We start from the raw sequence: 10,819 nt of genomic DNA on the forward strand, positions 1-10,819 counted from the left end.
GAATAATTCTTACTTTGGTGTACAGTGGCAATATCTTGGGGAATGGTCTCTTTGTAATATCATTTGGGACTCCGCCAAGACACAGGCAGCTGTCTAAATGCCTCTGAAAAATACTAGGTATTACACAGAACACCGTCGTAACAAATGCCAAGATTCATCCGCGCGATCAACAAACCCTTTGTCTCCCAAGTTAGCCAGAAAGCAGAAGGGAATCTCTGTAAGAAAGCCAGAGTGGCTGCCTGGGGCGGTGTGCTGTTGGGTAGCAGGAGGGATATGCACCAGGGTGTGTCACAAAGAATCCTGCTGTCAAGCATACTCAGGGAGGGGAAACTTTATGGGCCTTAACGAGGACAGGCAAAGAGCTGCCCCGGTAGACAAAGACAGCCAAGCACTGCACCTGCCCGAAGGAATGATGCGGATTCACACTTCCCAGATGTGAAAATTGTGCATTTGGGATGTTAGATGGTGACAGATCTCTGCTGATGGGAACAATGCATAAACAGAATGAAAGCAAGAAAGCTCTTCAGTGTACTGCATCTTCTCTGTCCTTTGTGCTCCTCTCTGATGGCCATTCCCTTATTCTCAGTTAAAATTACAGCAGTCTGAAGAATTAAATGTTGCTAAAGATTTTGTCCATCTGTTTTTTTTGCTGCTTCGCTAAACTGTGGCTAGTAGCTGGAGAATCTTGATCTTGATCTTTGAACGCTTGCTCATTTCCACCCAAACAGGGAGTAAATGTCCAGTCACTAGAAGGTGCAACAATTTCCCCAGCATTCAGTCCTGCCGAGTTCATTCCAAAGTCACAGAACAAGGGCAGAGAAGATGCAGTTCTTCTGGCTCCATGTGCTGGTTCATCTGGTCCCACGGCTTAAGGGATTGTAAAGCTTTTCATCCTTTAAATTGATTGTTGCTGGATGAAATCTATACCCAGTGACCAGCAAATGAACATTATTAGTATCAGTTGTGTGGTTGTTAGCAGGTGTAAGATGATTTGGTTGGTCTTAGTAAAATGTTCTGAATACCTTGTGGGTCAAAACTATTAAGCCGTGAATTGGCCAAGAACAAAGCACCATGATATGATTTGCAGAACCGGTTCTGACAGTTAGAACTACAGTTGTGCAAATAATAGATTTTTGGTTTAATGAAGGAAATTCCAAAACAAAAAGTCATCTCAACCCAAAACCGAAAGTCTCTCATTTTGGAAATGTCAGAATGAAACATTTTGACTTTGTCCAAGTTTTTCTTTTCTTTTCTTTCCTTCTTCTTTTCTTTTTAAGATGAACAGTTCAGTGAAACAGACAAGAATTTACAAAATGTTTCTGTGTTGTGTAGCTGCATTTTTCACCCCCTCCCAAAGATAAAAGTTTTTGCTGAAAATTTTCACCCATCTCTATTAGGAATGAGCAAATTGGGAGGGCAATGTAGAAAACTTTACACTGCCTTTGCCCTATTCAAACCCAGATATAGGATTTCAGCCTCTCACGAACCTGTCTTTAAAACATGTATTTCTATACTTTAATTGAAATCTGGCTACCCTCTGAGACAGGTTGTACTCTCAGCTACACAGGTTATAATAAGATCCAATGAGATAGAAAGGTCTGATTTTAAGACCAATAGGGGCTATTACGGCCTGTGTTATGCAGGTCAGATGCGATGATCCAATCTAGCCTTCTGGCCTTAGAATCTAGGAAGAAAATCTATGATTTAAAATCACTGAGTCAGGGCTCCTGCATAATGCAAGGCAGAGAATTTCTCCCAGTGATTCTTGAATTGATCGCAGTAACTATCGCTAGTAAGAACATTTTTCATCAAAACATTTTTTTTCCATGGAAAATGGCTTTATCGTGGATTGTGAATTTTCCCAGTAGAATCCCTGTTTTTATAGAAAATATTTAGGATTGTGTAGAAAATGTGAAAAACTAAAATCATGTTTCTCTTTTTGGCAACTGAAAAGTGAAAAATATCCAGATTTCGGACTTCCAATTTGTATGTGTTTTATGGGGAAGGGGGAAGATAATTTCCCAGCCAGCTCTACTAATAAGTTGTAATTGAACTAGATCATAATGTTGAGGAACCTACAAGATGAATCCATGGTATGGCTTCCATTTTCTGGATATCCAAACCCCATTAATTTTGATGGGAATTGAGCATCCACCCTCCTTAGCTGGCTTGCAAGCCCTTGACCTAAATCTTCAGTCTCAGTTGGACATATTTTTGCATTTATCAGAAAGGTAAATAAATTACTTTCTTGCCTTGTGTTCCCTGATGCTGGTGCCTTTGTTCACTCCCTCTGCCGTTGAAATATGCCAATACATTGGACAAGGGAAATCAGACCGCAGTTACCTGTTACCTCAATTTCACTAGAAACCAACCCACAGTTACACGTTTACTGGTTTTATTAAATACCATTATTGGATCAAACAGAATAGGGATGAAGCTTATTCATGCACACACACATTCCATGCATTCATACCCTCATGCACCCACACACTCACACAGGCAGAGAGTTACCGGAGACAGCATAGGAAGCCAAGAAGCCAAAGCATAGTAGATCTGGTGTGTCCATCTGTGGTCACGGATCCAGGCCAGTGAGCAGGTCAGGAAGAAGAAGAAGGGCTTGTGAGCATGGTTTCTTCCTTTTATTGGAACTGGGTGGCTCCTGTCATGTACACTGAGTTTTCCTTCTGTGTCCATCACCGAGAAGCATTTCCAGACCTCGTTCCTTTCACACATACCAGGTTCTTCTTTTCTTTACAACACCCCATGATTGCCTTCTCAGGGCAGATTACATCAGACACACCTGTGTCCTGTCTCCTGGCTCTTTTCTCCTGACAGTTCCTCTCCACCCAGTCCCACATACACTCCCTTGTTCACACTCCTTTATCTCCCTCACACACTCCCTTGTTCACACTTTCCCTGATCACTTGATGGAATATTGCAAAGCTTGGAGGTTATACAAGTGGTAACTGAAAAGGTTACAAAGCTTGCAAAAGTTACAAAATTTAAAAGGCTATGCTAACAATGACTAAAAGTTACAAAGCTTGCAAACGGTTACAGAACTTAATGATCATACTAGCAATGACTGAAAACTTACAAATCTTACAATCACATTCTACTGGATTGAGCGGAGGCTTTACACAACATTTCCTGTCCCTTCGTCACCCAAATTGTGGTGACCATCCAAAGGGGAATGGCGTACCTCCACTCATCCATGTCAGTGCTTCAATTGCTGGAGTAATTCAGGATTTTCATTACATGTAGCATGTCCACAGTAACAAAAATACATATCAAAATATTGACTGGAGGATGTAACAATAAGTGTCAAATGACCAATCTCATGTACTACGTTTAGATGAAAATCAGAGCATTCGGTGGGGAGGTAAACATTCTGTAAAGAGGATGTATCACAGGCTTTTGGACGGAGGTGGCCACCACGGGGATAGGTGTGTGACAGACAATTTGGCAGGAGGCGGGGCTTAGGGAGAGGGAGAGGTCCGGTTAGAGTTCAAAAGGGCTGTGAGTATGATTTGTTGCTGTTTTCTGCCCAGTGCAGAATCCCCCATTTTCCCAAACACCATACACAATAATGCTAGCAATGAGACAAGCACTACAAGACAAACATGAGACATGAGGCACAAAACATAAAACATGAAACACAAAACATAAAACAATGTAAGACTTTGTTGTGATGATGCACCATGGTACATTTCAATTGTTCTTCAGCTGGTACCAGCTCTTTCTGGTGCTCTGAAAAACAGAAGCTGCGAAGGAGACTTAAACATTGTAAACTGTAGGCTATCATAGAGAGGAACATGGGGTTGGGGTGGTTCCCCCTACATGCTTAAGTTGTCCCTGATGGACCCACTTCTCATGGGGACCTTGGTCAATTTGGAACACTGTATCACTTCCCTTATTACAAATAGTAAATGGCCCCTTCCACCTTGCTTGAAGGGGCTTAGTGTTCCATTTCATATACATTACCTGATCACCCACTTGCCAGGTGGGTGGTTTCTGCCTCCTCTTGTCCATTTTTTCGTGGGTCTGTCCCATTATTTGTTGCATGAGTTGAACAGCTTGAGGAAGTTCCTCCCACAGAAGTTTATACCATTGGATCTGCTCCAGACTAGTGGAGTCGGAGGGCGAGGGAACAAGTGTGATCACATAAGATGCATTGGTTGTCCAAACATTAATTGGAAAGGCATCACTGAACTACTGTACCAGGATTTACTCCTTATTACGGCTAACACTAAAGGCAGATGTTTAGTCCAGGCTCCCCCACTCTGACAAAACTTTAGACAGAGCTGCTTTGATGGTATGATTCATAGGCTCCACCTGCCCAGAACTATGAGGGTGCCTAGGAATATGCAGCTTCCGCTGTATTCCCAAAGCATCCAACAATGCCTTCCAGACTGCTGACACAAACCGAGGGCCCCTGTCTGAATCAATTACCTCAGGAGATCAGTATCTACAAATGATCTCCTTAAACAAAACCTTGGCTGTTTTCTCAGCACTGCGGGTTTTCATGGGGAACGCTTCTACCCATCCCCAAAACGTGTCTACTATCACCAAAAGCGAGGTAGATCCTTCTTCCCTAGGTGACAGTCCTTCAATAAAATCTACCTGGAGGTGAGCCCATGGACCTCCCAGCTCTCACTGATGACCTAAAGGCAGCTGATCCTCAGATTCCCCTGGTCGGCAAGGGTTAAAAGCAGCACATGTGAGGCAATTCTGTACCCAGTTGGTACAATGTCCTGTCACTGTCCTGGCCAGTGGGCTATGTCTCTAGCTCATTGCAGAGTCCCTTCCATGCCTTCATGGGCAAGTGAATGGGCCCAACATATAATTTCCTGTCGATCCCACCATGCTGGTACTACTACTGGGTGGTCCTCCGGATGTCATAGAATCATAGAATCACAGAATATCAGGGTTGGAAGGGACCTCAGGAGGTCATCTAGTCCAACCCCCTGCTCAAAGCAGGACCAATCCCCAACTAAATCATCTTGCTTCAACTGCCAACGCAGGGCCCCGCGCGTGGTGACTGCAGCCACCACAGGGGCCCTTCCTAAACCATCCACTTTGTTGTTAAAAGGGGCTTTCATTGATGAGTCTGCACTTTGATGACCTTTAATATATTCTCCTAACAATTTATTAGGATTAGTGGTGACCCACTGATGCACACCCTCCCAGTCCTCACGGTGGACCAACTCCTTCCCATCAGCACTTCTGCAGTCACTACTGGACCATTGTGGCATCCATTTAGTCAACCCTCCTAACACATACTGAGAATCTGAAAAGACCACCAAGGGTCCCAGACTCGACTCCCAAAGTGTTAAACATTCCACCAATGCCTTTAATTCAGCCAGCTGTGCTGACCCTTGGGGACAAACTCACACCACTGACTTATCTTCCAGATTTATTACTGGCTCTGTATGTATTTTTTTCCCTCTTGTACCCAAGCTGCCCCATCTGAAAAATAAATGTTGGCCAGTGCTGTTAGGCTCCATGCTTGTTCTATTGAGGTTACCCAACCCACCAGCACTGAAGTAGTCTCTGGCACAGGGCACTCACGTTTTGCCCCTTTTGTCTGAAGCAAGATCCCTGGTAGTTGCCCAGCACCTCTGGTATTTTGGTATTGGACCCCTCGATTTACTAAGGCCAGGGTCCACTGAGCCACCCTTGGGTTACTTACTCCTGCTTGGGTGGGTTTTCCTGACAATATACATTTTAAGGGGGTGTGGGTGCTCTGAATAATAACTAGACTATCTCCTACGACCACTGCCCTTATTTCCAGCATCCATATTACTGCCAGACATTCCCTTTCACATGGACCAAACTTTTGCTCCACTGGTGTTAAAAAGCATTAATAGAAAGCTATCAGGACCGTTCTCTGCAACGGATCCACTTGTAACAACACCACAGCTAGCGCTTCAGGACTGGTGGCGACCCTCACATATATGGACCCTCCAACCCGTACAGGTTGCAACGTCATTGCTCGCAACACAGATTGCCTCAGCTCGCTGAAAGCTGCTTCCTGCTCTGGGCTCCATTGGAACCGGGCCTCCTTCCTCAATAGGCTATAAAGGGTTTTGGTGATACGCGCATAGTCTCATATTTGGGCTCTTACAAAATTAAAAGCCCCTAATATGGCCTGTAGGCTTCTCAAATCTTGGGGAGCTGGTAAATTCTGCAACGCTGACAATCGTTGTTCACTAATAGACCTTCCCATTTCCGATAGGGTAACCCCGAAGTATTCCACCTGTGGTTGTATTAACTGTGCCTTTTCGAGGGATGCCATCACACCATGCTGTTGAATCAATTCCATTATTTGTTCAGTCCTCCCTCGGCCATCCGCATTGTCCATTCCCATTATCAGGATATCATCCACATATGAGACCACCTACCCCTTATCCCCTGGAGGGAGATGATCTAACATTTGAGTCACCACCTTATGCGCAATAGCGGGGGCACTATGAAATCTTTGGGGTACACAGGTAAACCAATACTGTACCCCGTCCTCAGGGAATGTGAATCGGTCCTGCGATCCTTCCTCGAGCAGGATAGCAAAGAAACAGTTAGACAAATCCAATTCAGAAAATCTTTTAGCTTCCCTCGGTAAGTCTTGCAACACCTGGGTCATGTCCGTGACTATTGGCGCCCATTGTGGGGTCATCGCATTTACCCTCCGATAGTCGACAGTCAGTCTCCATGAAACACCATCAGCTTTCCTCACAGGCCATATGGGGGAGCTAAAGGGGGAAGCCAGTCTTTTCACTACTCCCTGCTCTTCCAGCTCTTTGACACGTGCAGCCGTGGGGATAGGATATTGTTTCTGTAGGGGGACCGCTGGTCCTTCTATTTTCACTGGTTCCCCAGACCATTTACTGCAGTCCAACTTGTGGGCCGCCCATGCCTGGGGAAAACCACCCATGCCTGGGGTTTCCTCCATACCTCCTTGCTATCCCCGATCACTGCCGCCACTCCCAACATACTATGCGTCAGCAATCCGGTATCTCCCTTCCTTACTTCAGGGGTCCAGTCTTTCTTTGGGGTCCTCCATAAACCTTTTTTAGCACAATCAACCACTATTCCTCCCCCCCACAAGCAATCTGTGCCCAGAATTGGTTCTGAAGTTGTGGGGCTATAAATCCAGGGCCACCTTTGGGTAAGACTCCCCACCTGGGTGACCAGTCGTCCCAACACTTGCCCCTGCTCTAGGGTGCCATCAAATCCCTGGATCTCACTATTTCCCTGGATTGGCAGTGAAGGGATGCAGTGAAACAGCCATGCCAGTATCCACCAGTGCCACAAAATCTAGTTCAGATGTCTCAGGGCACTCATGTGGGCCCCCCACCCAAAGGCGCACCCGCAACCTTCCTCCAGAATCCACCTGGAGAGGTCCCACCCAGGTCCATCCCTGGGTGCTTTCCTCTCCCAGTAGACTCAGGGAGTCGGGGCCTCCGTAATCTGAAGTCGCTTTCTTGGCCCCAATGTCACCCCCCACCCCTCGGCTCTGGGAGTTTCAACCCTAGCTAGGGTGACCAGATGTCCCATTTTTATATGGATAGTCCAGTTTTTGGTGATTTTTTCTTAGATAGGAGCCTATTACCCTCCACCCCCTGTCCCGTTTTTTCACAGTTGCTATCTGGTAAACCCTAACCCTAGCTGAATACAGTGGAGTGCTACAGACTCGATGGGTTTCCCGTCCCATTGGCCCATAGGTTCCCCATGGTCCTTTAAGGACATCCACAACTGTGTGCAGAGCTGAATGGTGTCCGATCATAGGTGCCTGTGTCAAGGCACTGGGGCTGCGGCCGCAGTGACAGGAGCGGGAGCCCCAGCTCTGGGCTAACCAACCACTCTGGTGGCCTGGCGTGCCGCTTCTTTAAGGTGTGATATGTCTAGGGGCTCTCCCTGCATCCACATTCCCATAGCCATCTGAACATCTTTGGGCAACATTGCTACAATAAGCCTTAATTTGGCTGTTGGAACCACAATCTCGGACAGGGTCCTGGGTAGGTAAATAAATGACTTTCTTGCCTTGTCTTCCCTGATGCGGGTGCCTTTGTTCACTCCCTCTGCCGTTGAAATACGCCAAGCCATTGGACAAGGGATATCAGACCTCAGTGACAGAGTTCATCTTCGAGGGATTCTCCCGGCTGGTGGACCTGCAGGTGCTGCTCTTTGCAATGGTTCTGTCCATGTATGCGGTGTCCCTGATGGGGAACATTCTCATCATGGCTGTCATAAAATCCAACCCATCCATCCACAGGCTGATGTATTTTTTCCTCACCAACATGTCCCTGCTGGGGATCTGCTACACAATGTCCATTGTGCCCAAGATGCTGGTGAGCCTGGTGTCGGAGAACAAAAGGATCTCACTATGGGATTGCGCCATCCAGATGTATTTTTCCCCCTCTTCGGCATCACTGAATGCTGCCTATTGGTTGCCATGGCCTACAACTGATACGTGGCCATCTGCAACCAGCTGCACTATGCCCTCGTCATAAGAAAGAGGGCCTGCGCCCAGCTGGCCATAGCCTCCTGGACGGTGGGGATATTGGTGGGCTTGAGCCAGACCAGCTATGTCTTCAGTATGATGTACTGTGGGGCCAACAGGATCAACCACTTCTTCTGCGACATCCCACCCCTCCTGAAGCTGGCCTGCGGGGACACCTCCATGAAAGTTTGGGCCGTGTACCTGGTGGCTCTTCTTTTCATAATCTCCCGCTTCACGCTCATCCTGGCCTCCTTCCTCTTCATCATCGTCTCCGTCCTGTGGATGCCATCAGCTGAGGGGAGGCGCAAGGCCTTCTTCACCTGCTCCTCCCACCTCATCATGGTCTTGCTCTTCTATGGCTCTGGCATCATCAGGCCCAACTCCAGCTACTCGATGACAGCGTCAAGCTCCTGGCCCTCTTCTACACGATGGTGACGTCCATGCTGAACCCCATTTTCTACAGCCTGAGGAACAAGGAGGTCAAGGAGGACCTGAGGAGGGCACTGGGCAGGATGACTTCCAGGGAGGGTCTAGGGGGGTGTAAGTGGGTGGGGCTTACTCATTGGCTAGTGAGCCAAATGCAGCTCTCAAAAGCAGCAGGATTTCGGCTCCTGTGTCCAGGGGTGAGTTTATTTTCTAAAACCAGTACAACCCACATTGCCAGTCAGAACAGACTTGTCCTGCCTGGCCCATCCTATGGCCCCTGTACACACAGCAGGTCTCTCCAGCCAGGCCTCCCAGCTGGTGGGTGTGGAGAGTCTCCTTCTAGGTCCTTTCTCCTGGGTCTGTCTCCCTAACTGAGCTGGCCTCTTGCCTATGGAGCAAGCAACCTGCAGGCTGTCATCTGATCCCTGGCCCAAGATACTTAGTCACAGGTAGAGCTAAGCCCACCTCCCTTCAACGTCCAGGCCCCCTTGTGACAGGTACCCAACCACCCTCTGTACTTTTGGAAATCTGCCCCGTAAATGTTTGAATGTCAACAAAATTCCAAACATCCTGCAGAGTCTCTTCCATCAGGCGAGAATGAGAGTCACAGGCAACCATGAGATGTCATCCAATCTTGATTTTAAAATGATCAGTGATGGAGACCCTTGGTAAATTGTTCCAATGGTTAATTACTTTCACTGTTAAAAATGTGTGCCATATTTCCTGTCTGAATTTGTCTAGCTTCAACTTCCAGCCTTTGGATCCTGTTAGACCTTTCTCTGCTAGATTGAAAAGCCCAGTATCAATGTTTAGTCCTCCATGTAGCTACTTATAGATGGCGATCTAGTCATACCTTAATGCTCTCTTTGTTAAGCTAACCAGATTGTGCTCCTGGAGTGTATCACTAGAAGTCATGTTTTCCAATCCTTTAATCATTCTGTGGCTCTTCTCTGATCTCTCTCCAATTTACTAACAACCTTCTTGAATTGTGGGCACCAGAACTGGACACCGTATTCCAGCAGCAGTCACACTAGTACCAAATACAGACATAAAATAACTTCTCTGCTCCTATTCAAGATTCCCCTATTTATGCATCCCAGGATCACATAAGCCTTTTTGGCCACAGCATCACAGTGGGAGCACATGTTACGCTGAGCTGAATTATATGTTATCATAGAGAAGTACAAAAGGTAATAAATAAAGAAAGAATCCCAAATCCCACCATCCTCAACAGTGATTCAGGCCATAATTCTCCAGCCCTGAACTGTGATCTTGAACTCTGTTATGACTATCTTGACATCTACTATCTTTCCCATGAACAAATAGCAAGCATATAGTCTCCAGGTGAGCTTTTCCAAGCTGTCTAGGAGATTTAGACACATAATTACCATTGGTTTTAATGGGAACAAGGTGATCAAATCCCTTAAGCAGCTTTGAAAACCTCAGTCTCTGTCTAAATGAGATTGTATTTTATATTAAAGGTTAACCATGAGAGAAGAACAAACAAAAGCAAGAGCACAGTGCGTGTCTCCTCATTAACTTTTTCCATCGGAAGTGATTGCAACATGGTAGCTGTCCCAAGCAGAATTCAAGTACTTTATACCCCTGTGATGCTCTGTACCTCAGGGGAACACCCTACACCCCCATTTTCATCTTTATAAAATGGTTGTGTGGTATCCAATGCAAAGTTTGTCATGTTGGGTGTCCTTGGAAGGCTCACAATGGACGGAGCATGGTTGTTATAGTGACGTTATAGCAATTGTTACAGTAATGATATTGTAAGGTTATAGGTTATAATTTCATGTATATAAGTATGAGGCTGAAAATGTATTCTCATGGCTTAAAGCAAGCCCATGCAAAAACTCTCCAAGAACAGAGAGGCAGTTCACACCTTAT

General features: G+C 46.2%; 1 pseudogene; it reads left to right on the forward strand.

Annotated features, from left to right (window-relative positions):
• The first annotated feature begins 2,063 nt into the window (after positions 1-2,063).
• Positions 2,064-10,409, forward strand: LOC102942711 (annotated as a pseudogene).
• The last annotated feature ends 410 nt before the right edge of the window (positions 10,410-10,819 follow it).

Source organism: Chelonia mydas, chromosome 13 (genome assembly GCF_015237465.2).
Source record: "Chelonia mydas isolate rCheMyd1 chromosome 13, rCheMyd1.pri.v2, whole genome shotgun sequence".
Classification (NCBI taxonomy): Eukaryota; Metazoa; Chordata; order Testudines; family Cheloniidae; genus Chelonia; species Chelonia mydas.